We start from the raw sequence: 27,153 nt of genomic DNA, 5'->3' as shown, positions 1-27,153 counted from the left end.
AGAATGAAGAGAGAAAAACAAGAAGGATGGGACTTCATAACCTAAAGCTGTAATTGGACAATTAACTCCAATATGCTAATGGACCAGAACTTAGAAAAGTGAGAGACCTTGTGATGAGTCCTGCATTTTGTGACCATTTTGGTTCACCTTGGGTGTAGCCCTGGCTGGGCTCTTGTACTGCCCAAGGTGTATCCATTAAGGCCTTTTAATAAACATCTACTTTATTCTTTAACTCTGGCCTCTGTTCTAGGTCAGCCTTCACAAGTCATCAATATCACACAGACGGTCGCTACACAGTGGATATGCAGTATTTATAAAGCTATTTATGTCTACATGCATACAGAAATACCTAGGCACTCACATATATACCCAAACCCACATGTTTGAGTGCAAGCTCTGCTCCTCAGCTTGCTTTAGTCATTCAAATGTGGTTTCCAAACACGTGCACACAGGCAGCACTCAGTGTGAGCAGAACCATCTCTCTGAGGAGCAGGGGCTTGGCACACTGCTCCCAAAGTTCATTATAATCATCTCTTCCAAGCTCTTGAAAAGAAACTCTGTTGCTAGGATTCTTTAGAAACCTGAGACTGATAACTCTTAATTTAAACAAACATTGCTTTGCTGAAATCAAAAGAATAACTAAGAGAACAGTGTTTATAGGGAGACCACTTACAACCAGCAATTCTAATTCTAAAAGCCCTGATAAGGCTTCAGCTTCCCTGTTAGCATTAATCATTTTACACCAATGATATCAATTAAACAAACTTCTTTATCCCTAGCATAAAAACATAGGGACTAAAAATAAATCTGTTACAGAATATGCATTTTGTTTATACATATTTATACAGACCTCAGATCTGCATATATGCAGTACCAGAAGGATAAAGCCATCTGATGCAGAAGATCAGCAAAGCAATCTGTAGCCTCTACAGCGGCCAGAAAAGAAATATTTGTAGGGTGGCAAACAACATTATGCAAGGCATGCATGTGCTTTAGTCTGTGATGGAGAAACAATTGTGTAAGTTGTGTATCCAGAGAGACTGGCAGCCATCAGTTCTGCACACAAAAAAATCTCACCTCCATTAAGATTTCAAAGCTCAGGGCTACACCCTTCCTCCTTCAAGATTTAACAGACTTCTTGCAGCCTCGCACCTCTTGTCTTCTCAAAGCACATGATGTGTCAGCAAAGTGATATGGCTTTTTCATCTCACTGAGGAGGGATGAAATGGGGGAGGAAAAAGGGTAGAAAAGCCTTTCTCCCACGCTTTCCCAGCTCAGCTTGCTGGGAGATGCAGTCAAACCACAACTGCCATGGAACAAAAGGAGCACAGGAGCTACAGGAAGGGGCCACAGTAGTGAGACCCTCCCTGGGTAACCTGTTCAGAGCAACTGGCCAAGGGCACCTTCCAAGGGCACCATGGCAAAGGGTGTGGCTGGGGAGGAAATGAGGATCCCACAGGAGATCTCCCTCCTGCAACCTCCCTTGGCCTCATTGTTCTTGGGCATTGGCCAACTAGGTGGAAAAAGCCTTGTCTGCACCTTCTGTGGGATGAATTGGGACAGGGAGCAGACATGTCACCCCACTCTGTGCATTAGGGCTTGGATAATGGGAATTGTGGCTCCTGGGCCTTGGGTTCCCAAGATGGAAAACTTCTGCCTTGCTTTGTGTTTGTATATGAGGTCGTGAAATGGGAGCAGGAAAAATCATTCCTTGGATTTGATATTGTTCAACACAACATTCTTCTCAACATCTAACACATTCATTTTAATATTTCTACATGAAAAATTAAGGGGTGTCCTTTCTCCAGTGGTGTTGGCATTTTTAACCTACACCCCGATGCACAATTACCTCCTTCACCTCTACTGCCACTCCTTAGCTCTTTATTTCTGTATTTGTATTCTAACTAGGGGGGCGGGGGGAAGTGAAATGGGTTATTCCTTTTAGCCTCCCGGGCAAGCAACTGTGGGAACAGAAAATGCAAATTCTTGGAAATCCTCTAGGCGTTTTTGCTCTTCTTTTGTTTTTCTTTGAAGTAAATCAGGTGCTCAGCCTCGTGCTTCTAGTAGGAGAGGGGAAGTGGCTCTTGACCACACAAAGGCTTTTGCTAAAGTTCTCCAGTTTTCCTGGTGATTCTTTCCAAGCTACAGCAGCACAAGGCATTAGCCTGGATCTCCTTTCGCTTTCTCCTTTGCCTGGGGAATTACTTTAAGTTTCAGCTCCCTCCCGCAACCGCTAACCTTGGATCCACAGCTTTAGATGACGACTCTCCTTCCCTCCAGTACATCAGCTGTTACTTCTCATTTCACGGCTCATTTGTGAAACTTTTGAGCTCTTTTTCTCTTTACATATTCAACCTGTTTCCTTCCCCACGTGCTTCTGACTTTCCTCAAGACCTCCTCTTTTATCACAATAAAGCCGCTGGGCGTGTGTATTTTAGCAGGGTGAGAGTAGGAGGAAGAGGAGGATGCCAGAGGGGGATGCCAGGGAAGCATCCAGAGGGAGTGATGCTCCAGCTTCTCTCCTTGCCATGCTGCGAGACGGGGGAGCAGGACGGGGCTTCGTCCTACACCCGAGGCCGGCAAATTGCGACCAAGTTCAGCCCCCTATACGCGCCGGCAACTCAGCCCTGGGGTCGCTCAGGAATAATGCGGCTCAAAGAAAGAGGATAACAGCAAGCTCCACCTCCTCGAGGTCCGCAGGAATCTCGTCCAGCACTCGCTCTCCATCTCTGCGGCTCCGCCGAGGCCAGCGCATCCTGCACGGCCGCGCTCGGCTGGGGCTCCGCGCCTGGGTTTGAGGGCGTTGCTGGGGCTTTTTTTTTGTTTGATTGTTTGTTTTTGGGTTTGGTTTTTAATTTTTTTAAAAATTTTTGTAGCCGAAGCAGCAGCAGGCAGAGGCTACGTGAAAGGACTGATCAGCAGGCGCTCCTCGCCATCGCATCAGTTGGGGGAAGGGAGCCACATCCGGCTGGTTTAATGACTGGCTGGGGAACACTGGCTTTGACTGGAGAAAGAATCTGTTCGGAGGGCAGAGAGAAAGAAAGGGGAAGGGTTAAGGAAGGAGCATCTGCCGCGCTGAACGGGCGGCCCTGGAGAAGCGGCTGTGCCCTGTGCCCCCTGAGCAGGAGCGAACACGCATCTCCCGCAGCTCAGCTCCTCGGTCACTGCCGGGCTCCCACCGCCGCTCCGGGGTGTCCTGCTCGGAGGAGCTGTGAGGAATCCCACCGACTTTGTGCCCCAAAGCTCCCGAGAGCATCCAGAGAGCTGTCCTGTGTGTGGGACTACCAGCTGCCCCTGTTCCAGGACTGCCCGGTTTTTACGGGAATTACAAACGTAGTAAAAGTGAGATTAGGATTAGGAGTGCTCAGTTTCACCACACTGTAAAAACCACTGCTGGCGTTTGAAATGCATTCTTAGACACTTTCCTGCTGTTAACCTGCCTGCAGGGCAACAACTGAAGAAATCGGAGAAGAGTTTAGAGTGAGGCGTATGAGGTGCGGCTGAGGAAGCTGGGGGGGCTCAGCCTGGAGAAAAGGAGGCTCAGGGGGAACTTTTCTCTCTCTCCAACTCCCTGACACGAGGGTGCAGCCAGGTGGGGGTCAGGCTCTGCTCCCCGGGCAAAAAGAAATGGCACCTCAAGTTTTGCCAGGGAGAGCCCCCTCCACCACAAAGATAGTGCTGGAACTTCCATGCTCTGCTTTTTCTTCTGCTTCCCTTCACATCCCCTACTCCACACCACCACCCTCTCTGTAGCAGTGGCACTCACAGTTACGTGTCTGGCCAAGTCAGAAACTGATCACTACCCCCTCTGAAAAATGCTTTTTAAACCAGATTTTCTCCTCTCCCACATTCCCATGCCTTTGAAGTGCTTAACATTAACACTAGCCATGGAAAGGTGGTCATCTGGGCAGCCACCAACTATAGTAAGAAATTACCTGTTTCATTGAGGATGATATTTCCCATTAAGATTAAAAGAATTTTGATCTCTTTTTTATTGGTTCCTGTTATCCAGATGTGTAAAGTTGCACATTTCCACATGCCAAGGTGCTACTGAGTGTAATGTGTATTAGCAACCTACAGTACCTCATTGTACCTTATTCTAATTCTGTAGCACCCTCAAGATACAGCTGTACTTTCATGATAAAAATAAAAAACTCTGAACAGTGTTCAGTACAAACATCTACAGCATTCCAAAGGGTGACAGCAAGTGCAACCTCTCAGCTGAAATAAGTGATATGAAAAACAGACTTCTCATTATTATAACTTAGAGTTGAGAGAAAATGTATATTGAATCCATTTGTCAAATGAGTTCAATAAAGAGTCTCTCATATTTTTTTAAAGGGGCAAACCCCAATATTTTACCTAGTAGACCAGCCCCCTGCATGCTCTGGAAATAAGTGTGTATATGATAGATCTAGAAATAGATCACTGCCATGGTAATGGATGCCAGAATAACTAGTTACCCCCTCTGCCTCTCTGCCTTCCTCTTGACCCCCCACTTCCTGACCCCATCCAGGATTACCCTGCTTGCAGAACTGCATCCTAAAGGGTGACATACTGGCAGTAAGCCTCGACTGCCAAAATTAACTGGGTCTGAGCTGTCTGTGCAGAGAGAAATCAGACTGGCACAGCAGCCAAGGCACTCAGAGCTGCTCTGCTGGATGAGCACTTGGTGGCAGCAGAATTGCTGGAGCCCGGGTCAGGCTGACCAGCCCAGCCTCTCACTGCTAATAGGGCAGGACAAGGAACATGTGCTGTGGAAACAGGGGTGAGGGAACAATGGAACAGAGCATTCCATTTCCTCCAGCAGTCCTAAAAAAACATCTTCCCTATACCAAGACAAACTTCAATGTGTAATCTTTGCATTTTCTTTAAAAAATTATCCAACTCCTACTTCTCTCTCTCCCTCTTTTAAGGACATCAGTATTTTTCAGTCATAAAAGAGTCTTTGTAATGTATTCATTTTGTGAGTCCTTTTGTTACCTCCATATAATTCTCCTAGACAATTATTACCAAATCCATTGTTACACAATCCAGTTAAAGTAGTTCTGTGCCTCTGTCTCTTTCTCTGCTATGAAATGAAATGTTTGAATGAAGAACTACATTCCTCAAGAAAATGAGCTCTCCAAAAGAAAGGTAATGGAAAGTATATATTAATTAACAATGCTAAATTGTGGGCTGGTATTTATATCACATTGACTGACTAGGAATGGAGAAAAAAAAAGAGTTTATTTTCTCTGGCACAGGCTATTTTATTAACATAAAATAAAAATAGAAAAAAAATCAAACTAGGAATATACAACCCCTTTCTCTTAGTCATTTTCTCTGCAGAAATGAATGAGTGAGCATTTTCTGACCATTGATTACTCCCCAGAGAATGCTGCATCACTGACCCCCAACAAGTGAGAAATTCTCAAATCCTCTCCTCAGAAGATCATAATCTCCTACCAAGGACATTTTACTCTGGTTTCTGCATCACTGGAACAGGCAGGAGAATTACAAAAGTTTTCCTGTATGTCAGTTTGAGACAACACTGTCTGCTGTAGTTAGACTGCCAGGGACAGAAGGCATCTGGTCCCTCCACCTTTGGGCTCCACACCAAAGAGGGGCCCAAGACAGGCCAGGGAGCCCTGCAGTACAGCCAGGTGGAAGCAGAAACCTTTCCAAAATATATCAGATACACCTACCATTTTCACTCCACATTTGTCCAGTGCCACAGAAAGTCAGGTGTTTCCCAACTGGCAAAGACCTCTTTTCTGTGAGAGGACCGGTCCCTTCAAGGAGCATGCAAAGGGCATTTCAGGCTCTGACCCAAAAAAGGCAGTCAATGCAACCAAAGTGTGACCAGGCATTGGCCTGACAGCCTTGTGCACAGTGCAGAGCATGTTTTCACACTGTTCCACCAGCACAGCCGTGCTGCTTGTGTTGCCTCCAGCCAGAGAGTAGCTGCATCACAGTGGGATTTCAAAGGTGCCTGTCCCAAACCCACCACCACTGGATGAATTTGGCTGGAGGTCTGGCACCAAGTCCAAAGGACAATGGAGAAGGCATACACTTATGACCATTTCCCCCTTCTCCTCCAGTTGGATTTTGTGAAAGCAGTGAGATACACATCCCAGCACAGCAGCAGCAAAACCTGGAGAAAAATGACATCTTTATGCTTTGGGGGCGATGCCTTAAGTTTTAGCCTTCATATTGTCCAGATTCTTTACTGCATTAGTATATAACTCTGAACCTTATATAAAGTGTTAGCCTGCTCTCTTCCCAGGGTAGTCAGACAATACAATCCTTTCCCAGCCTGAGAACCAAGGACACTGTTACAGCTTTAGGGTCAAGAAGTGTAAACAATGGCACATTGAGGAGAGCAGTCTGGGAGGATGGGACTTCATAACCTGAAGCTGCAATTGGACAATTGACCCCAATGTGGAAATGGCCCAAAACTTCTAAAAGTGTAAAAACCCACTGTCCACCTTGGGTGTAGCCTCAGCTGGGCTCTGGTACTGCCCAGGGTGTATTCTTTGAAGGCCTTTTCAATAAATACCTACTTTATTCAGTTAATACTGCCTAACCTCTGTTCTAGGTAGCCTCTCAAGGCATCAGGGGTGGCAGAAGGGAGCTGCCCTCCAACAGAGAGGTAACACCACATCAGTGGCTGCACTACCATCTAGCCCATGGGCATGCTCCAGATTAAGCTGGAATGGTATTCATGATCCAGACCTGTCACCACATTTCTCTTCACAGAGAAAAGCAAGGCACAATTCTTCCCAAGCATATTTCTAGGTTTCACATTCTCTGAATCTCAGAAAAAGAAAAAACGATTCTTTTCTCATTTACTGCTCCTGTGTTGTTCACAAATGGAATGCATTGTGGAAGACTGTTTACCTGAAGGGAATTGTTAATTGGATTCTGGTGTGAGTGTTTTGATTCACTGACAATTGAATCCATGTGTGTGTGTCAGGACTGCCAGCTGACACTCAGGAGATGTTGAGTGCAGTTGAGTGCTTGGCAGATTCAGTTTAGATGTAATGTAATATAGTGTAATATAATGTAATATAGTATAGAATAATATAGTATAATAAAGTAATTATTTAGCCTTCTGATAAGAAGGAGTTCTCCTCATAATTTCTCCCTGCCACAGGGGTCATCCTGTTCCCATACAGACCTGCAGTTTTCATCCTTCACTTGAAACTCCCACAGAGTAAGAACAGCCTGAAAGGGGGTTGTGGCAGATCATGCAGTAAAGCAAGCCTCTTGCCTATACACCTAAATCCACTCAATAACAGGCTGCATTGCCACTGGAAAGTATTTAGAGGTCTCTAATTGGAAAATGTTGAAAATGCATTGATTTAGACTGATCAAGCAATTGCTCAGCTTCTACAGAAAAACAAAAGCCACAGAAGTGTTGTGGAAGTAGAGTGACACACTTGCAAGCAAAAATATTGGTCAGGACAAAGTGAAATGAGCAATTTCTAGAGCCTCTGTCAGGTCAGAAAATAAGGGCCTATTTTAACTAGTGTCTTAAAGCACCAGGCTGTGTTGATGCTCCTTTCTGTTTAGTCATAGCAGCTCCTCACTTTCTGGACATTTATAATGAGAGCCATGAGGCTAATTTGATCACTCAAAAAGTACAATGGTCCCAGCAGTACCATCACACTCTTTGCACAGGCAAGTCTGTCATTCTAGGGCTGCTGTAGGAGGCATTCACCCTCCAAGCTCCAGAAGAAATCCAAGTTGTTAACCCCTTTCAGAAGGCACCAGGGTGAGAATGAACACAGGGTGGTAAAAGCAGCGTTATCTATTTGTAAAGGTAACAACTGCAGTTTCTGCCATCAGATTTCATGCACGAGCATCTGTTCCAGGGCTGTGCCATCTAATACCTGGCAGCTCCATGGCTGCACAAGGATGCACACATGAGAGGAGCAGGAAATTAAGAGGAGGAACTGTACTCCCAGCTGAGATGCTGTGCTGCCCTGCTGAGGAAACAGTGAGAGATTTTTTCCACTGCCCAAGTGGCATCACATCCATACTGCCATGACAGGCACAAGGACAGTGCAATCCTGCTGTTAACACAGGGCCCCAGAGGAAAGCCATCCCAGGAGACAGCACTTGTAGAGACTCCTTCAGCAAAGTCATCCCTCGGCACCCCACATTCAGCAGCAGAGATGGAAAATGTCCTGTCTGTTCCTGAACACCTGCAGGATTGGGACAACCCAGCCACTGACTCACATCCAGCCTTTTTGCTTTTTAAAAACCATAAACAACTAATCACACTTTTCCAAAATTGGCATTTTTTAAAAATATCCAAGACAGATGCTTTGTCTGTTCTGCAGCAGTGTCACCCAGCTTATGTAAGCGGGCAGAAATGGCAGAATCAGAAATTTCCAAAAAAAGGCCCTTTGGGGCCAATGTCACTCAGACATTTCCTTGTTTCCTCACATTTTATGTGGATTTGTTACATTTTCTGGTTTAATTTGGAGGAATTGCACGAAGAGGTGTGAGCTATCTTACAGTGCCATGCTCAAGTCTTTGGTTTGAAAGGGCCAAAGTGACCATCTGTGAAATCTTGAGGGACCAGGAAAAGCAGATTCACCTCACAATTAAGTGTCCCTTTCTGCATGAGAAATAATAATACCTCTCAAAGCAGCCAGCTAAGGCTTAATGAACACTCACAAGCCAGAATAAACTTAATAAGCCTGAACTGATGAAGACAAAGATAATCACAAAAAAGAAAGTTCTGCTTCTGTGGTGAGATGAACCCGGGTGTGATCAGCACCGCACCAGCAGGGACACCTCTCCCCAAAGCATCCCATGGGCTGGAGGAGAATCTCACAGCTCTGGGGAGCTAAAAGCTCCTCAAAAGGGCTGAAAACAGATTGTACTTAACCAACTCACACTTAATGAGAACCAGAGCTTATCTGAGTTCACAGTTCAGGTTATAAAACTTCATGCTTCTAACAAAAGTATTCCTCAGAATAATGCCTGGGGCCCTGCCCCTTGACAGTCCTCAGGTGCACACTCCAGAGAAAATAATTTGAGGATATAAGGGGAAAAGGAAAAAGAGAAAATCTCTTGATAATGTTATATTTTTTAAGTGTTTCCTTATTTTAAACTGATCTGGTTCCCAAACAGGGAAGGATTAAAATGAAAGAACAAATCAATAGTCCCTCAAAAATAACAGTGTGATAAGATCTCCCTGACTCACTTTTCTGTTTGTATTGCCAGAGCCCTTCAGCTCCATTACTTTGTCTTATCCTCTGGCAAGGTGAGGGAAGAAATAACCATGTCTTGGAGAGAGATCTTCCTCCTCACTAATGCAGGCACGGCTCTGGTGTGAAAGTTTTAAAATCTTGGACATGGGAGAGGCAATTTCAAAGCAGTAACCAGTAGTTATTACATCTTTTTTTTTTCTGCCTTGAATTTTCTCTGAATGTTGCCCACATATTGGGATATGTTCTCAACAGTTGCTAACAGCAAGATGGTTCCTCAAAACAAGAAGTGTTGACATGCAGAGTAACTGCAGCAATGCAAATAATTTAGTCTTGTCCTATATAAACTCTTCCATGACAAATAAATTTTTATATGTTTGCATGCTTGATTCCTTCACCTCAAACTTCTTCTCACAGACAAAACCAAATTTTTCTTACGGATCAAAACTTATTCTCTCTTTCAATTCACACCAAAAATACAGCTGACCCACTTACCATTGAGATGTTCAGTCAGAAATCAGCTGGGGAAAGCAGGATGAATGACATTCTGGATCAAATGCATAATTAAGGCATCCTAAATACAGCTGGCCATAGTTTTTCAAAGGAAGAGGATTTTATATAGCTTTTTGTACATCAACATCTTTCAGCATTTTTTATGTTGCCAAAATTTTGGGGTTTTTACTGTCTCACATATTTTGAATATAGCTATTTCTACCAAAGCAGCTTGGAACTCTTAAGAAAAAAAAAAAATCAAAGCAAGTTTTCAACAAGAAATTTGTTTTCAAGTACAATTTTTTTTTTTGTGGACTGTAACTTCTCTCCCCTGGAATTATAACTTCATAAAAAATGAAAGCATTGATTCTTTTTCTGAAAACTTTCACCTAAACTTATTTGCTTTTTCCTCCTTATTTTTTAATCCCAAAAAATGTCTTTAAAGTAACAATTATTTTTCTGATTAGATCAATAATCTCTGCTTAACTGACATCTGCTTGCAAGGAGGTTATTTACAGTTTTGAGGTGATTATCAGTACTTTCATTTCCCCAAAACTCTACAATAAACTCTACTCTTCTGGTTGGAACACCCAGAAGTTTTCCTTGCCCTCCTTTATGTGTGGGTGATATTTGGTCACGTTTTGCCATTTGATTGCAACATGAACAGAGTAGATTATTTTTATTAATTCTTCATTCAAGAAGAATTGACTGATATGCTGAAGTTCACATTGACTGAAATGCTGATTACCATTAAGTTGTTATAGAAATTCCAAACAGAACTTCCTTTAATCAGTTCAGACTGGTCTTAGAGTTTTGTTGGAAACAAAGTTAATCATGAAGACATGAAGTCACATAGAAATGTTTTCTATTGTTTTAACTTAAGTATCTCCTTTTAGATACTTTTTTCCATCTTGACATTAACATTATTTGATTTCTTTGACTCCAAACTATTCTTTTTTATAGCTTGTTTGCACTTTGAGAAGGAAACTCGTTATTTGCAGAGATCTAGCCTTTGCAGCATGTGTGTGTGTCTGCATGTCTATGTGTTAATTCACGAATTTTCACCTACTCTGGGAAACTGATCTTGGACCAAATCACAGGAATGCACATGGCTGGGTACATGGCAATTATGTTCTTGCTAAGCTTCAAATTTATTTAGATTGGAAAGATTCTTCCATCATTACACATATATTGTGTCATAGGAAAATAGTTGATTCTGAGACAGGATGGCATTTAGATCTAAACCTTATGAATAAATTTAGTCCAGTAGGATTGAAGACATTAAATATTGAATTAGCTTTATGTGTTTTATGAGCTTTCACCACAGCTTTATTTTACTATGAGTTTAGAGAAATTGCTTAAACTTTACAACTTACTTTCTTACTATTGAATATGATAAGCTACAAATTTTACTGTAGAGAATTCGGGTTCTTATACTATCAGTCTTACTGCAGCCCATTTTGAGAATTAGTAACATCAGAAAGAAGCAAAAGTGGGACTTAAAGTCTCAGATAAATTAGGGCAAAACTGCAGGAAATTGATATTCAAACCCTCTCCTGGATGCAGAATAAACAAACTTCAGCAGCTGATACAAGAGGGAATCTGTTCAGATGCTTCTTTGGTGAGCAGAAAGCAGCAGAGTTCTATGGAAATTAAAGATTTCTCTAGTGCTACAAGATGCATTGAGAAGGAATTTGGGAAACAGAGCACTTGGAAGCAGAACAAGGGGACAGTCAGGCTAAAGAAATGAAGTTATCAAAACATGACAGTACAGTAACGAGAGGGATATATACTAAGCTGATGAAAAGCAACACAGAAATAGGAATGAAAACTGCTTGTCAAATTTAACTACTCAGTAGGCAAGCATTTATTTGGGTGGAGATTCTCCAAACAGCAGGCATGTGCTGAGAGAGCATTAGAAATTCATTGTATGGCTGCAATCCCCCAGTGCTAGCTGAGCTGGTCTGGCTCTCTGAACTGCACAGGGAGTGCAGGATTGCCAATAAGAGCTCTGCATTTTCTGCCTTTTGTGAGTTCCATTATTTTATCACAGGAGGTTTTTTTTCATATTTTTTTTCCACATATACACAGAGATTATGATTCTGCTCACAGAGCTGCAACAAGTGAAAACTGGCTGCCCTGGCAGAATTCCTTGATACACTTTGTGCAGCTTCCCATCTCTCCCACAGCAGTCCCTTGTGCCCAAGGAGGCAAAAATACAGGCAGCAGAAAAGCCACTGCCAGAGCACCAAGCTTTGACCAGCCCCTTAACTGCCTGTGACACATGAGAAATGAGGAGAGGTGGGGGTTGCTCTAACAGGGATTATCGTTGGCCAGTGAATATAAATTTCATGTTTGGGTGTCCTTAGTGCTGTCCAGGGAGGTTTTTATTCTACAGCAAGTATTCTCTGTCCTCTGGCAGCTGGGGAAAAGCTGGAAAGGTGCTCTGGCTAATGTGATGGAAACAAAGTGAGATTTGTTTAGGAGCTTGCATGTGCTTGTTGTGAAGGCTGGTAGGCCTACACAAAATGGGTCCATTATGGTTCCTTGGAGGGACAGACCCTAAGTTGGAAAAAACTCCCCTGTTGAAGGCGACCGAGCAGAGCCTCTCCCAGGATGCTTTATTGTGTATGCAAATGTACCACAGTTCTACCTCCCTGGTTGGCTGTTGGCCTCTCCGCCCCCTTTTTTCATATATGTACATTCCCTAGAATGTTCTCCCTTCCCTGTTCACCCATTGGCCCCATATTGCCACAATGTCCCACCCCCTTTACCTACTGGCTGCCACCTCTTGTCCCATCTGTGTAGTGCCCTGAGCCCTCAGCCCATTGGCCCTGATGCTCTGCTCCACCCCCCTGTCCCCATATTTAAACCTGGACCCTCCACAGTCCTTTTGTCCTTGTCCCTGGACCCCTTTATTTGTGTGGTTGGAATAAAACTCCTCCTTGGAACTCCATACAAAGATCCTTCCCACTTTGTTGTTAGTGATTCTACAAGAGCTCCCTGAAGCATGTGCTTGAGTGATGGGGTGTGTGAGTGTGTGTGCCTGTGTGTGCCTGTGCCACCAAGCAGCTTTGTTGTTGGAGACCCTTCTGGAAGGTTCCAGCACCACTGCCTCTCGCTCCATCACCAGCAGGCTAGCAGCTTGCTACAGTTCTGGACCTCAGTGCTGCAGGTGACCAAGTCAGGCACAAACCCAGCTTTAGTTCCTGTAGCACTGATTACAAAAACACCCTGTGTAGCATAATCTGTGCAAGGCCACATCTGGTTTGATATCTGCATGTTACAGGGGCCCATGATAAAGTCCAATGCCACAACACTCAGGATAAACCTCCAGTCTGGGCACTTGCAATGTCACTGAATGAAACTGGGATCAAATGGATCATCATGTTGGATTTGCTGCAGTGTCCAATGAGGCAGTTCTCCAGCCCCACTGAACATGACCTTTTAGCTCAGCTGTATCACATAGAGAGTGAACTTATAAAGACAAGACAAAAATCCCAGACATGTTTTCCCTGGATACCAAGAGCTGCATGTTTCTGCTCCTTGCAAAACTGCTTTCCCTGAAGCCATCTAGTGGAACACAACCAGAATGTTCCCAATCACGGAAAAATGAAGAGAGGGTTATTGCAGGCATTCAGAAGATCTCAGTACAAGTAGAAATCAAACAGGCAGCTACCTTGCTGAAAGTCTGCCTAAAGCACCATTTTCAGCTACACAGTAGCAATTTTATTAGGCAAACTCCTCTCTTTAAGATAACATCCCAAATGTAATAGGCTGATTTCTCCTATCAGCTTGGCTCTACTTTGGCATAACTCTGTTTTGCATTAATGAGTGTGTTTCTGATTACATAAAGGTAAGTGATGGGAATGGGGCATATTATGTGTATATTGAGGTGCTTTCCTAAGCAACCTTTTTTTTTTTCAGATCCAGAGACTATTTCAGATAGGTGTAAACAACTAACAGAAAAACTAACTCAGTGCTTGACAAATCCTGGGTTTGTTCCTACCGTTAGCACAGCCACAGGTGGCCCCAAAGGACTGAAATTTCCCTGCAGCTGTGAGTAGATGTGTACTGATCCATTCAGGAAAATCCCTGCTCTCTTATGAGGGCAAAGGAAATGCACAAAGTACTATAGCAAATTAATAAGGAAACCGTGAGGAACAAATAGGATATTTCTTAAGCTAACTGCAATAACTGAGGGGACAAAAGAGGGTCAGGTCACACTGTATACCAGGCAAATACTTTTTTCCCCACATACTAATAAAACAAGAATGCAGAGCTGCACTACCTGTCCTTCTCCCCAGTTCCTTCTTCACTCCACTATTTCCATTTTAATTGCCAGCTGGGTTCACCAAAAACAAGTTACTCTGTAGGACTGTGAGATACTTTATTGAAGGGCAGCTGTGGCAACTGAATGTTAATTCTGCTCCTACTTCCACTCACTTTTCACTCTAGAGCAATTTACAGCCATGTTCCTCCCACAGTTTTTCCACCTCTAAAAAAAGAAATGGCAGGATAAAAAAACCACTAGAAGTCGGAATTCTTTTACTGTAAGGCTGGTGTCATCATGTAAATTTTGACATGAATGGTATTGTCCTGCTGATATACTTCTCCACAAGATAAACACTAACAAGTAATCACCTCTTTGTGGCTTAGTCCGGTTTATAAGTGCTGTGAACTCTGATGGTTTCACACCTAGGTCTGGGTTATGCCAAAGCATTAAATGACAAGAAAATATAGTTGAATATTTGAAAAGCCTTTTGAGGATAAAAAGCACCCATAAACTGCAAAATGAGTGCTATTGAATCTATGCAGAGCTGAACTGGAAAGGTGGAATTACCAGCCTTACTAGTACTTTCAGATCATTGAAATTGAACATTGACTTAAAAATTCATCCTTTTAACATGATTCCTCATGTTGAAAACTGTATTTCTGAATGATGCCAACAGAGCAAGAGAATAACCCTATACAGGAAATGTAAATCAAGGTTTTAGACTGGGAAGCAGGAAGTTCATACTGCTTTATTCTGAGCTCCCTTTTACGCCACAAAAAGTTGGGATAACGGGACAGACTAAGATTGTCTGAAGAGCAAGTTACTATCTAGGCAAAGCTAGGACTGTAGAATTTGTTCTTAAGTGGGTGACTTTTATTTATACTTGGAGCTCTTTTCCCCATTCAAGATTGTCCCATAACAGAACCAATTACAGAGTCTCAATTATTTAGGCTTTTGATTGCTAGAAACACTAAGGTCTTGGGTGTTATTTTTCTGAATTCCCAGGGTTTACTTGCACAATTCTCATTAATAGTCATGTGAGTAAAATATCTTAAAAATCCCAATGCACACAAAAAAAAATAATAGACTCCTAAGTGAATGTCTATTATCAAATGACAAAGAGCTGTAGTCTTTGCAAAAGGCAGCAAAGAGTACTCAGTTTAATGTGTAATAAGTGTCCTATTATCCATTTAGTCCAATTACATTGAATGACTCTGGTTTTTCCAAAGCCTTTCACTTTGTCACAGCGAGTATGGGAGGCTGACAATAAAGATGAGCCACTCTGAGCTCTTGGATTGCTAGACTGATCTCTCCTTACTTCAGCAAGGACTGGATCCACTCATTAGCAGAAAGGAAACAGGCATGACAACAGCCCCCAGTAGAGCCCTCAAGGTACCAATCTGACAATGATCCCATTGTAAACCTCTTGCCATCAAAATGTTTTTCTTCTCACCCATTACTCAATCTTCAGGGATTCAGACTTAGAAAACAAGGATGAAATGGCTCCCTTCTGAACTGCTCTTTTGAATGTAAGACAGTGCTGAAAATTTAAGCCAAGCTATGCGTTTTTTATATGCTACTTAATTCTCAGAAATTGGTCTTGCTTTTTTTCCACAACAGTGCCTTTTTCTTTACAAGACATTGTCTTTTTAGGACAAGCCTTCCATGGTGCCACAGAATGGGACACAAACACACAGTGCTGTCCAGCAGAGAACACAAATACCCAGTGCTTTCCATCCAGAGGTTTCTCAAGCATCAGGGACACCTGATGTTAATCTTTCCCTACCAATAGGGTCAATATTTGAAAAGAGGGAATGCAAAACAATTACTGATTTCAAAAATATTTCATCATATTTTAGTATAAGTTAAAAGGTGGAGTGTAGGAGCAGAGTTCTCTTTCATCACACATAATTTTTCCTATTTCATATGCTAGCATTTCATCCAGCATGCAGAAGACCAGAAAAATTATTACATTATTACTGAGAATTGTATTGATCTGAAAATTAATGGCTGTCTCACTGCTGTGTTATCTTAGATAGCATGAGTTCTAACGTCATTATAGTGCAAGGATTTCCTATCACCAGAGCTTCCTCAATGTTTCTCACAGGGAGCTCCCCTAAGCACTAACTGGTCCTGGTCCTGGCAGCAGCCATCTGACTCCAGAGCCCACCAATCCACTCTTTTATACCCCTTGTTCTTATTGGCTACAGGTGTGGTCTGTTAAGATCAGGCCTGCTTCTAATCTTTAGTAATTGGTCCAGCTGCAACTCACTGGGGGATAAGATTACCTTCTATACCACCCATATTGTATCCTCCTACAATGCTGTGTATTTAAAAGTTTATCTTTCCCAATGTGTATTAGCCATGTCAAAATACTGATTTTCAGAATAAATATTCTTACCCAGATTCATACTCCTTTTATTTTTTAATCAGTGCCCACTAAAAAGAAACTACACTTTTCTGTAACACATTCTTCACAATAATTTCAGCTGATTAAAGAAAGAAATAAGGCTTAAATAACTATATAAATAAATCAGAAGACTAAAGTCCCATGGTCATACCAGCCTGGACAAAGACTCTCAAGCAATAACTGACACTGGCTAGACTGAATTTATATTTACATGTGTTTGTATTAAAATTTTGAATTTCCTTTTCTATCTTTCATCTGCCAGGAGTGATTGTATGAGTAGTGTTTATTATCAGCAAGTTGTGAACAAATACCAAAAATATTTCAGGAATATATATTTAAATCAGGATTAATTTTGTTTCTTTGAAATCCCATTTTCTTCCACTCTTCCATGAAAATTTCAATAGTCCACTAGGAGAGCAAAAGTAATGCAACACAGACAGACTGGGCTTCTTAATACACATCAAAGAAGGCAATCAAGCATGCCAGCTTTCCAGTGGCCCTTGATTTGACATGAATTTGAAAAAAGGACTCAGACAATTTTGAGTAACAAACAGGCAGAAGTACCATAACATATTTTTGAACAAAATTCTAACATACTAAAGGTAAATTACCTGCCAGAAGTATTTTTCAAAACTCTAGTTCATCTGGGCTTAGATGCAGAGAAAATTGCTTTGATGAAACTGCAGCACATTTCCCAGCATGGTTTCAGTACATTATTTGCTGAAGGAAACAGAGATACAGAAATTAAATTCCAGATCTCAAACTGGACTGAAATTAAAGACAAGCAAACAAACAGGAACTGAGGAAACCTTGCAGAAATTGGTGTAAATTGCTTAGAAACAGATATGATGATTTAACACCCCTGGTACTCCAAGCTAGTTTTCCAGTAGGCTTTAGAGAACAAGCAGAAATAAATACTTACTCATACATAGTTTTTAAACAACTGCAATGCCTGACCCAATTTGCTGTTCCCTTAAAGACCATCTAAACAGCTGTAAAAGGCAAATTCAACTAGGTTTATAGCCCACTGTTTTCTTTTCTGGAGGCTACACACTGAGTAATTGTTAGAACATTCCTTATTGTCAGCATTTGAAAGGAATAAATTACTAGGTAAGGAGTGTTTACCTGAGTACCATTTATTGATCAGCTGGCTTCCAAGTCATCTTTGGCAGAAGGACCACTTCAGTCTTTCAGTATGCAGCTGAACACAAGTTATTTTGGCAAATAACTACATACAACCCTCTCCTGGCTATGCCTGAGGAACCTGTAGGTTTCACAGCACTTTCAATTTCTTTTGAATAGCATTTGGAAGCTTGTACTTTTATGGTGAGAATTGTATCAAAGGTTTGATAGAATTTAGAGCTTTAACACTGCTACTGACAATAGCTATGATGCACATAAAGCCTGGAGTCCCAGTCTTGTGAAAATTAGATGTGTGCCATGAATGCACAGGTTGAGATACCATATAAACTTCATGAAAAATTCTGGCTGAAGACAATAAATGAGAATCTCACCCATAAGAGAATTTCTGGCTGAACAGAATCAGAAAAATTTCAGCCATATGAGAATTTTTGGCTGAATAGAGGATCATGAAGGTCCTCTGGAAGGACATCTGTCCTTCTGCATCACAGCTGTCCAGCAGACTCCAGCTTGCAATCCACTCTTGGTGCTTCCCCTTATTATAGAACTGCAAATGCTAAAAGAAATGGGCTTGTAACTTTCCACCATTCCAGTGCAAGGATGAAAAAGGTCTCTTTCATGCATTGCTTCTGGCTTCTTGAAGGACAAGGTTTGCATTTCAGAAATCAAACCACCTACTTCATGCTGTGGTACAGAAGTTGCCATGGGAGGTGCTTATTATAGCAAATCCTTTCCCTCAAGTGCCAACAGCATAAAATAGATGTACTCTAAATATCTTACCAACTTTTTGAAAGAAATAAACCAAACCTCTTTCAAAGTAACATGAATATCACAGTATTACGCAGTATTACAGAAAATTGGTCAGGAATAGAAAAAAATTTAATTAGAGTCATAGGATATTTGAATCATTCTTTAAATCTGTTCCCAGAGCAATTGTGTGAAAAGTTGCAGAAAATGGCTGTTCTTCAACCAGTGAATTTGCTTTTCTTTGGTTAATTAATGAAATTAAAAGTTCACTAGGGAAATTCTTTTTGCATTATTTCATGGGCAGTTACAGCACAGTTATACTGAGGATATGAAGAGAGAGACTGGGCTTTCTAAAATAAATGTACTTGGTTTTCAGACAAGGGAAAATAACTTTGCTCTACTAAGAGGCAACATAATGTGATCCATAAATCTCTTCACTTTATGGGCAAAGGACTCAGCTGTGAGCTAGGCTGCAGATAACTTCTATCAAAGTAGTACCCAGAAAATTGGCAATCATATACTGAAAATCTTGTCTTTAAACATTTCAGGATAGGAAAAATAGAAAGAAAACAGCTTTTCATACATTTCATGTCATGATTATATCATCACTTAATCTCTGTATAGGTACATAGATGACCACCTTATCCTTTATTTCCTAGCAGAAAAAAAATTCAGATGATGAAACGGCCGAGACCCAGCTCAATACCTTGTGTACTGGAACATGCCCCTTAAACTAGCCAAAAGCCAGCAGAAATGGCCACTCTACATACATAGCAAGTGATGAAGACATGAGCCTGTCCACTTAAGAGTTTTGGCCTCTAAGAAGAGGGCTGAAAAGTTGTAATCAGTGTTTTTTGTTCTCTGCTTCAGACCCAAGACCTGGGTCCATTTTCCTTAATAGGTATGTTACTCCATAAGGACAAAAAAATTCTTCCAGTCATGTAGCTTAGTGGTGTTCCAGTTTGACTCATAAAACTCTTACTATGGAAATTCTTCTTGCAATTCAACTACTGAAATCTGCATTAGTAGGAAACATGCTCCATATACAAAACTCCCTGTTGCTTTCAGACCTGTTTGTGGACTGATGAGGTAACACCACCGGTGACACTGAAAATTTCACAACTGCCAAAAAAATGTAACATTTTCCCGCAGTTTATTGTGGGATAGATATTTCCTCAAGGGAAAAAAAGTCATAAACAGAATTCTGTAAGAAATCTCTCACCTTGAGACAGGATGTTTATCAAAACTCTGAGTAGTCCTTTCTCAGTGGCACTTGACTACATGTAAGAGAGTACGGACGAGGTTAGTCAATAACTTTGCACTTTGCATAGGCTGTAATTTTTAATTAATCATTTATTGTGATACTGTATTTTATAGTATCACAATATACATTTTATATATGTCCTGGTTTAGGAATGGCACTCCCCAGTTTTGCATGCCCCCTCCTCGAGACTCTCCTGAACCAGACACTGCTTGCTCGCCCCATCCTTCCCCTCCCTCTTCCCACTCTGGGGATGGCATTGAGAATTGCAGGCACAAAAAAGTAAAAATTACGTGTTGAGATAAGCACAATTTACTGGAAGCAGAAATGAGACAAGAAAATGAACTGCAACAGCAACAATATTAATTACAAAAGGTATAAGGCAAAAAACTAATTCACACAGAAAAACCATGACAAAACATCAACTGGCTCTTCCCCACCACCACTCTGGATGGGTCAATGAAAGATCTTTACACTTCCCTTGGATGATGCTGCTTTCAGGGTGTAACTAAATACATTTCTTTCCTGGAAACAGAATATTTGATGACTAGGAGATTAGTATTCACTCCTGGTCAAACTGTTCTGTACTCCTCCCAACACTGTCTTCATCAGTTTGAGAGGTTATTGCCACTTCAACAGTTCTGAGACTGCAGTCTTGGCGAGGTCTGGAGAAGGATCTAGCTGGAAATAACTCTCAGGGAGAAAGCAGTAACTACTGAAATAAGATCAAGCCCTAACACTCAAGTAATATTTGTAATAATCTCTAGCCTATGACCGACTACAAGCAATGTTAACACAGTTGAATTTGCCAGTCTGGGAGCAAACTGATCCAAAAGAATGGCAACAGTTACAATCTGAAGTCAGACTAAAATAATCTCCCTAAAGAAATTCCACAGAGAATAAAGCACAATGATTCTACTGTGGAATCTGAAGCAAAAATTCTGTTACTTTGCACCACAGGGCAGAGGTCTTAGGGTAAGAAGACAGGCATGTAGCTCTCCTACTGCATTAAAACATCATTCTCTTGTGTTCTGTTCTCTTCTGGCTACAAAGATTAAATAAATTGGTTTAAGAAAGCTACTGGGCACTCCAGAACAAACTCTGGCAGGTTTCTGGATCAAAGAACTCAGAGAGGATGGGAATCAGCAGGCTCTACACTTTAACATGCAGTGCTCAACCCCAAGGATGTGTGGAGACAGCAATGTCAAGCAAAATGAAAGTTTTGCATTAAAAATATTCAGTGTATATTTCAGCTGTGGTTAATACAGACAACTGCCCCAGCACTAATGATCCCTTCACTTAGTATTAAACTCTCCTTTTATCTTTACAAATACTCCAAAAACCCAAAGCACTTGCAATCCCAGGTCACTGCACACAATATTTTTAGCAAGATTATTTAAGTTGCCATGTACTTTGTATAGGCAAGACTGACCCAAGTGCATCAGCTGTCAGAGGCTGGTTGGGGAAATCAGGCTTTCCATGGAAAGGCACAACTGGCACATCATCAGGACCAGCTACTAACACACAGATCACCACTCTCATGAGGAAAAAAGCACCATCAAGAGTCCTTCAAAATAAGAATATTACAGGACTGATGTAATGTTAATAATGGACAACACAGCTAAGAAGAGGCTTTTTATTAAAGCCTGCTATTTGGCTTAGTGAAAATAATAGCTTAACTGCTGCTAAGTCTTTTTCCTACCTGTAAAGCGTATTATTTCAAGTATTTCTAGATGTGAAATGAGGGCTTTATTATCTTGGATTATGAAAAATAAAGTAAAAGATGAGAGGAAATCACAATGTTTCCTGACATTTTTTTAATACTTGGATCACAAGGACTTAGAAAATATCTTGTACAATAGCTATGAATACCATTTTCCTGAAATACTTGGTTGTGACAAAAGCAAACAGCAGTTACAAATAATTCAGACATCAAATGTAGCACCCTTAAATGTTTATCTCCTTAGAATCCTCATTTTAACATTTATTTCAAAGTTATTTTCTAAATATAACTTTGTTCTCCTTTTGTAAAGAATTCTGAAGTTTATAACTTGTCTTATTTCTAACAGTTATTAGTTATAGGCACTGTGCTGACTCTCCTGCCAGTTTGGCTGCCAGAAGAGCATCTCTCATCTCCTGGGTAAAGGCAGTGGAATCACGTTCTATCTACAGAGCCACAGCAGCGGCCTCACCTGTGTGGAGGATGGATAGAGAAACAGGTGCCAGATTTTGCAGCAGACCTTGTCTAATGTCCTAGATTGCAAGGTAATGTCTGTATTCTATTTGCCATCTGTTAGAGATGTGGCAGTTGTCCTCTGTTAATTGGGCAGTTTTCTTTAACTCTTCCACAAACTATTCCTCCCTCCAGGACATATCTGTTGTTAAAGGGCAATTGAGTGTCACTGCATGACTGATGAAAAATTACATCATCCCACTGTGAGATGCTCTGCCCAGAAGGAGGAGCCAAGCATTCTGTTCTGGATATAAGCTGAGATTTTGGGACACCAGGACAGCCTTTTTCCACTGGATTCCCAGAGGAGCAGCTTTCTTTCCCGCTGGATTCCCAGAGGAAGACCAGGCCCATCTACACCACCACTGGACCTTCAGAGGAAAACTCCACCCTTCTCCAGGATCCCTGCTCCAACAGAACCACAGCTGTCACTGCAGGAGGGCTGCAGCCACCATTTAATGGGACTGCTGCCACCACCCTGACCCACAGGGTGTCACAGCCTATTCTGACTCTGTCAGTGGGTTTTTAGGTTTTTTTGGTTGATGTTTGTACTATTACATTTGTATTTTTTGTTTTCCTGGTAAATAACTGTTATTCCTATTCTCCTATATTTGCCTGAGAGCCTTTTAATTTCAAAATTATAATAATTTGGTGGGAGGGGTTTACATTTTCCATTTCAGGGGAGGCTTCTGCCTTCCTTAGCAGACACCTGGCTTTTCAAACCAAGACAGATTTTGGCACTCAGTGTGGGGCTGAAGGGCATAGAAACAAAAAGGGAGTAACAGTTCTTGAGTAATCTAAGTTTTGTGTTCTGATATAGAAACCTCATTAAGTGTCACCATGTGGTCCAGCTTACCCTAGTTTGGGTGGCACATTCTCGTGGCTATATTTCTCCCATTTCCAGGCCCTTATCTAAACATGGGTCCTATAACCAAGGCCACTCTGGCTGTTTTCCAGTTTGCTTTATGGGTTAATAACATGAGGAATTCATGGATATTTAACTACCTCTGGAAAGCAGGCACATGGATTCAGAGCTATCACACACTAACTGTATGTTTTTGAGGTTACTTTAATAATGGCACCTGCTGTGAGGAAATGACACTGAGGAAAATTTTCTCCCAAGACTTTAACCATCTCTTTGGGTCTGCCCCACCAGTTTTTGAAGGGTTCAGATCCACTCTAAATACTGATGATATCATACAATGGTTGGTGTTGTTAATAGGCCTGTTCTATTTAAAATTCAGAGATAAGGAAAGATTAACTCGGATAACCACCCTGACACCTAACCCAGAGACCAGGGATGCTACCACAGAACCTGACACTGCCCCAGAGCCTAGGGATGCTGCTGTCCCAGAGCCCAGCTCAGATATGAATTCCCCAGATGGGGTGGTGGTTCTGGTGAAGGAGGTGGACCAGATGCTGGAGGAGTACATTTCCCCAGCTGGTGAGAAGCCCTCCCCCTGCCTCAAAGAGGGAGAGCCTAATAGTGCAGCAGTGGAACCCACAGATGTTACAATTGTCCAGGTCTTTCTGCCTAGGGAAAGGCCAAGGGAAAGCATTGGGAAAACTAGCAACTAATACAATAGGCTACAGAGCTACAAATATATAACTGTATATTTGTGTATTTTGTATATATAAATATATAATTTGAATATTTTACACAATATATATTGTGTAAAGACTACAGAGAACATATAAAAGAAAAAAAGGCAAAACCCAAATGGCATCACTATTATTCCCACCAAGTTGTGACCATAGAATGACCTTTGCTGCTGCCAGCAATGGCACACAGGCAACTTTGCTCCTTACCCTAAGGGTGGCAGAACTTGATTTTACCTGCACTGCTGAGAAACACTGAACTTGCTGCTTACATATGCAGCAATGTTTTCCCTCAAAAGCCTGTTATTGAGAAGAAAGACATTTCAAATAGGAGCTGTGAGAGCAACAACCTTGAAGAAATTCCAGTGATGGGAGAAGTATCATGTTTACATATATGTATGAATACATATATGAACATTGTATTGTACATATATAGTGTATATATATGAATATTGTATTTATATACATAAAAGGTAACACTGAAAATCAAAACCAGCCAGCAGCTCAGTATACTTAATAGCTAGTAAATGATCATTTGAAGAAAACAGAAGAACACTCGGAATGAAGAGAAGATTTACAAATCCCAAACAACCAGAAAGTCTATACTTAAAAGCAGGGATGCACTCGTTCAAGGAGGAGGTTGTGCAGGATTCCTGTTTGTCTACCAAATCAATAACCACGTAACTTACTGCAGAAAATACCATCAAGTGCTAACAGTAAGAGAAAGTGGGGCAGTGCAAGGTTGTGTTGCTCCTGGACTACACTATTGGTGACAAAAAGTAGGTATTTTATAATGCTGGTGCAGCTACAGCCAGTATATGAAAAAGGGAAATGCTTAGATGCGTTCAAAACTAAAATACATTCGGGACTGCAGCAGGACTGAGTATTGTTATCATTCATGCTTTCTACTTCCAGTACAATATGTGCATATTTCTTGTAGACAAGGCCTGGGGGAAGAGAGAATTCAAATGAGATACACCGCAGTTTGGCTGTCTGAGTCAGTCTGATTAGACTTTCATATATTCTGGAAGATTTACAAATGGATTGTGTGCCTTTATTTTGAAAACATCCTTGTCTACATGACAACCAGCTAATCCAAAGCTGCTGCCCTTTCAAGGACACTTGTCCTGAGCATAGGAAGGTGTAAAAAATACTGACAACGCAGTTCAATATCTTCCAGTCTCTCTAAAGCAGGAAACGTGAGACAGCCTGGAGGTTTTTAAGAACTGCAGCTAAATAAATATTAAACATCTATTCTGTTTGCTTTGAAAATGGATCCAGTTAGAAAAACTTAACCAGACATTCACCTTTGCAATTCTTTCTGTATCTCCCTCACAACATGATCTGTATTCTTACAATGTAATTCAAAGTATTTCTGTAGTGTTCACATGTCACATAACTTTACATCCCCTTCATATCAGCAGCCACTGACAAGCCCTGGGACCTTTACATCCATCCCCAAGTGCCACAAGGAAGGCAGCGAAGATTTCAACAACCAAGTTCCCTGCTGCCCTCTCACATCTTGGGAGCCTGGTATCAATGAGTGCCACGAGCTGCTCTCCAGTTCTTTTTCCTGTCAGGGTCATGGTCACAGCCATGTCACCTCACTGCTGCAGCCACGAAGGTTTGCCTTGTGTTGAGCTTTACTGTGGAAGCATTTATTCCTTGCTTCATTATAATCTTTCCAAATCTTAACAAAATGCTGCCTTGCTCCCACTTTTCCTAATGAGTTCATGTTTTTTGTCCTTGGCTCACTTGTCTCAGCTCTGGAGACATGTCCTGGGTGCTGAGAGGTGCCCAGTGGGACACACTGCACCTGCCAGTGACTGGGGTCTGGGGGGGGCAGGGACAGCCTGTCTAGACACAGGGATAAGACAGGTAGCATAAGCTACTCCTGCTTGCAGTCATGTCATACTGAAATCTATACAATCTCCTGACTTTGCTTGGCTTTTTTCACTAAAGTATTTTCGTATACTGTGTGGATTATTTTACATGATGCATTCTGCATGCTCTTCCTTCAGCAGCACAAAGAAAACTGGAATAAAAGGATTTTAGTAACACTGAGGGAATTTTAAAATTCTCCATTCCTTAATTCATGAATTTCCGTAATCCACTTCCTTAATCCACTTCTCTCCACAAATCAGAATTAAAGACATCTTCTGAAATAATGCACACAAACATTGCATGTGTTGTAGACAGCATCCAGCTCCATAATTAATTTACACATACCCTCTGTTACTTGTCCAGCTGAAATCTGTGGATTCATAATTCATATTCTTATATTACTAATCAGGGTGGTCTAAACAAAAATAGCTTCAATTTAGAGCTCTATCCCAGGCTTTGTGACACCACCCCCCTGAACCAGCAGAATTGTTTCTGCAGCCAAATCAGGAAACTCACCTGAGAGGCAAAGAAATAGACAAGTTAGTATTAATCCAAACCAGTTCTCCAATGTCAGCAGCAACAAACATTTGTCAACACAGAGGAAACAACAGCTTGAACTGGGAATAGGCGGTAGAACTACCTTTTCTCTTCTGGCAGCAGTACCAGTTGAAGTGTTTATAAAACTCAGCTTTTTTTATTCAACAAGGCTTACAGTGTTAGCTGCACACAGACAAGTGGTTGAATGCTTTCTTGAAGAAGTCCACAGAAGAGAACCCTATCAGAGGAAAATCAGATGAATTATATTTTCTCATTAATTTATGATCAATATTTTGTATTTTCTCGTGTTGGTTGTTTGGGGATTTTTTTAAATAGAAGTTTTCAGTCTGCTTCCCAATGATCTATGTGATGCACCACGGGGTTAAACCATGACTTGGCTGAAGAGACTGAAGGGAAAACTGGTGTTACAGAGGGTGCAGCTGACAATAGTAACTTCTGCTAAAAACTTCCTTTCTGAACTCCTTGCCTCCTCAGCCTGAAAGAAGCATGGAAAGAAAATTACCCTAGCTGTGGGGAGATAAACAGTGAAACCCCATTTCTGAGTCATTGAAAACCTCACAAAGAAACACCTATACTTGTTTTAAGTTTAAAATGTTGTTCTAAGTTCCCACAAATTTAGAAAGACCTCCTTAATGCTCCTTTCAAATTTTCCCCATCCCATCTTAACAACATCTCCTTAAAATCACACCCACCCATCAGCTACATTTGACAACAACAAACATAATAAGGATATTTTGCAGGTTTTTTTGGAGATTCAATTCAACTCAGAGAGATACCAGGAAGATCTATCAGTTTTATCAGTGATTTCTTTTAAAGGAGGATTGTGTGAGACTGCAAGATCCTCGAATGTAAATGAGGAGCACTTTGAACAATGAATAGTGCAGGGGTGAGGAACAGCCTCTCATCAATATAAGATTTACCCCTAATTGTGTGTCAAGTTGCTCTCCAGGAAGTGCACCAATTTAAGCACAAAATGATTGATTTACTTTATGACTAAAGAGACACGTTTTCTCTTGTTCTCTCAGGGAAAAAAATTTTAAAAAAGTATTTTTCAAAAAAATGGGACTTCCAGTTCCACAGGTGAAAGTTTTTTCCAATATTTATCATATGGGTATGATATGAGAGAGAGAGAGATCATATGGGTATCATATGGGTATCCCAAACACACACAGGGATTTAACAAACACCCAGCACATATCTTCAGTACCATGACACCTGCAGAGTGTTGTAAAAGTTTAATATCTTCCTAGGCTGAAGTACATTAGAAGTCCTCTTCCTTTATTAATCTGTTGCTCTGCTCTTCTGCCTATTCACTGATCTCATAGTATATCATAATAAACAAACTGTAAA

The 27,153-nt window shown here is 41.3% G+C and overlaps 1 long non-coding RNA gene across 1 annotated transcript; it reads right to left on the bottom strand.

Annotated features, from left to right (window-relative positions):
- Window positions 1-16,993: 16,993 nt before the first annotated feature.
- LOC127061205 (uncharacterized) lies at window positions 16,994-26,274 on the bottom strand. The gene is made up of 3 exons (XR_007780656.1): window positions 25,762-26,274; window positions 19,494-19,548; window positions 16,994-17,104 (listed from the first exon to the last, which is right to left on the bottom strand). It is a non-coding gene; the product is annotated as an uncharacterized LOC127061205 (long non-coding RNA).
- Window positions 26,275-27,153: the final 879 nt, after the last annotated feature.

Source organism: Serinus canaria, chromosome 1A, assembly GCF_022539315.1.
Source record: "Serinus canaria isolate serCan28SL12 chromosome 1A, serCan2020, whole genome shotgun sequence".
Classification (NCBI taxonomy): Eukaryota; Metazoa; Chordata; class Aves; order Passeriformes; family Fringillidae; genus Serinus; species Serinus canaria.
Note: the sequence above shows the minus strand (reverse complement) of the source record. Positions and strands in the feature narration are given on the sequence as shown.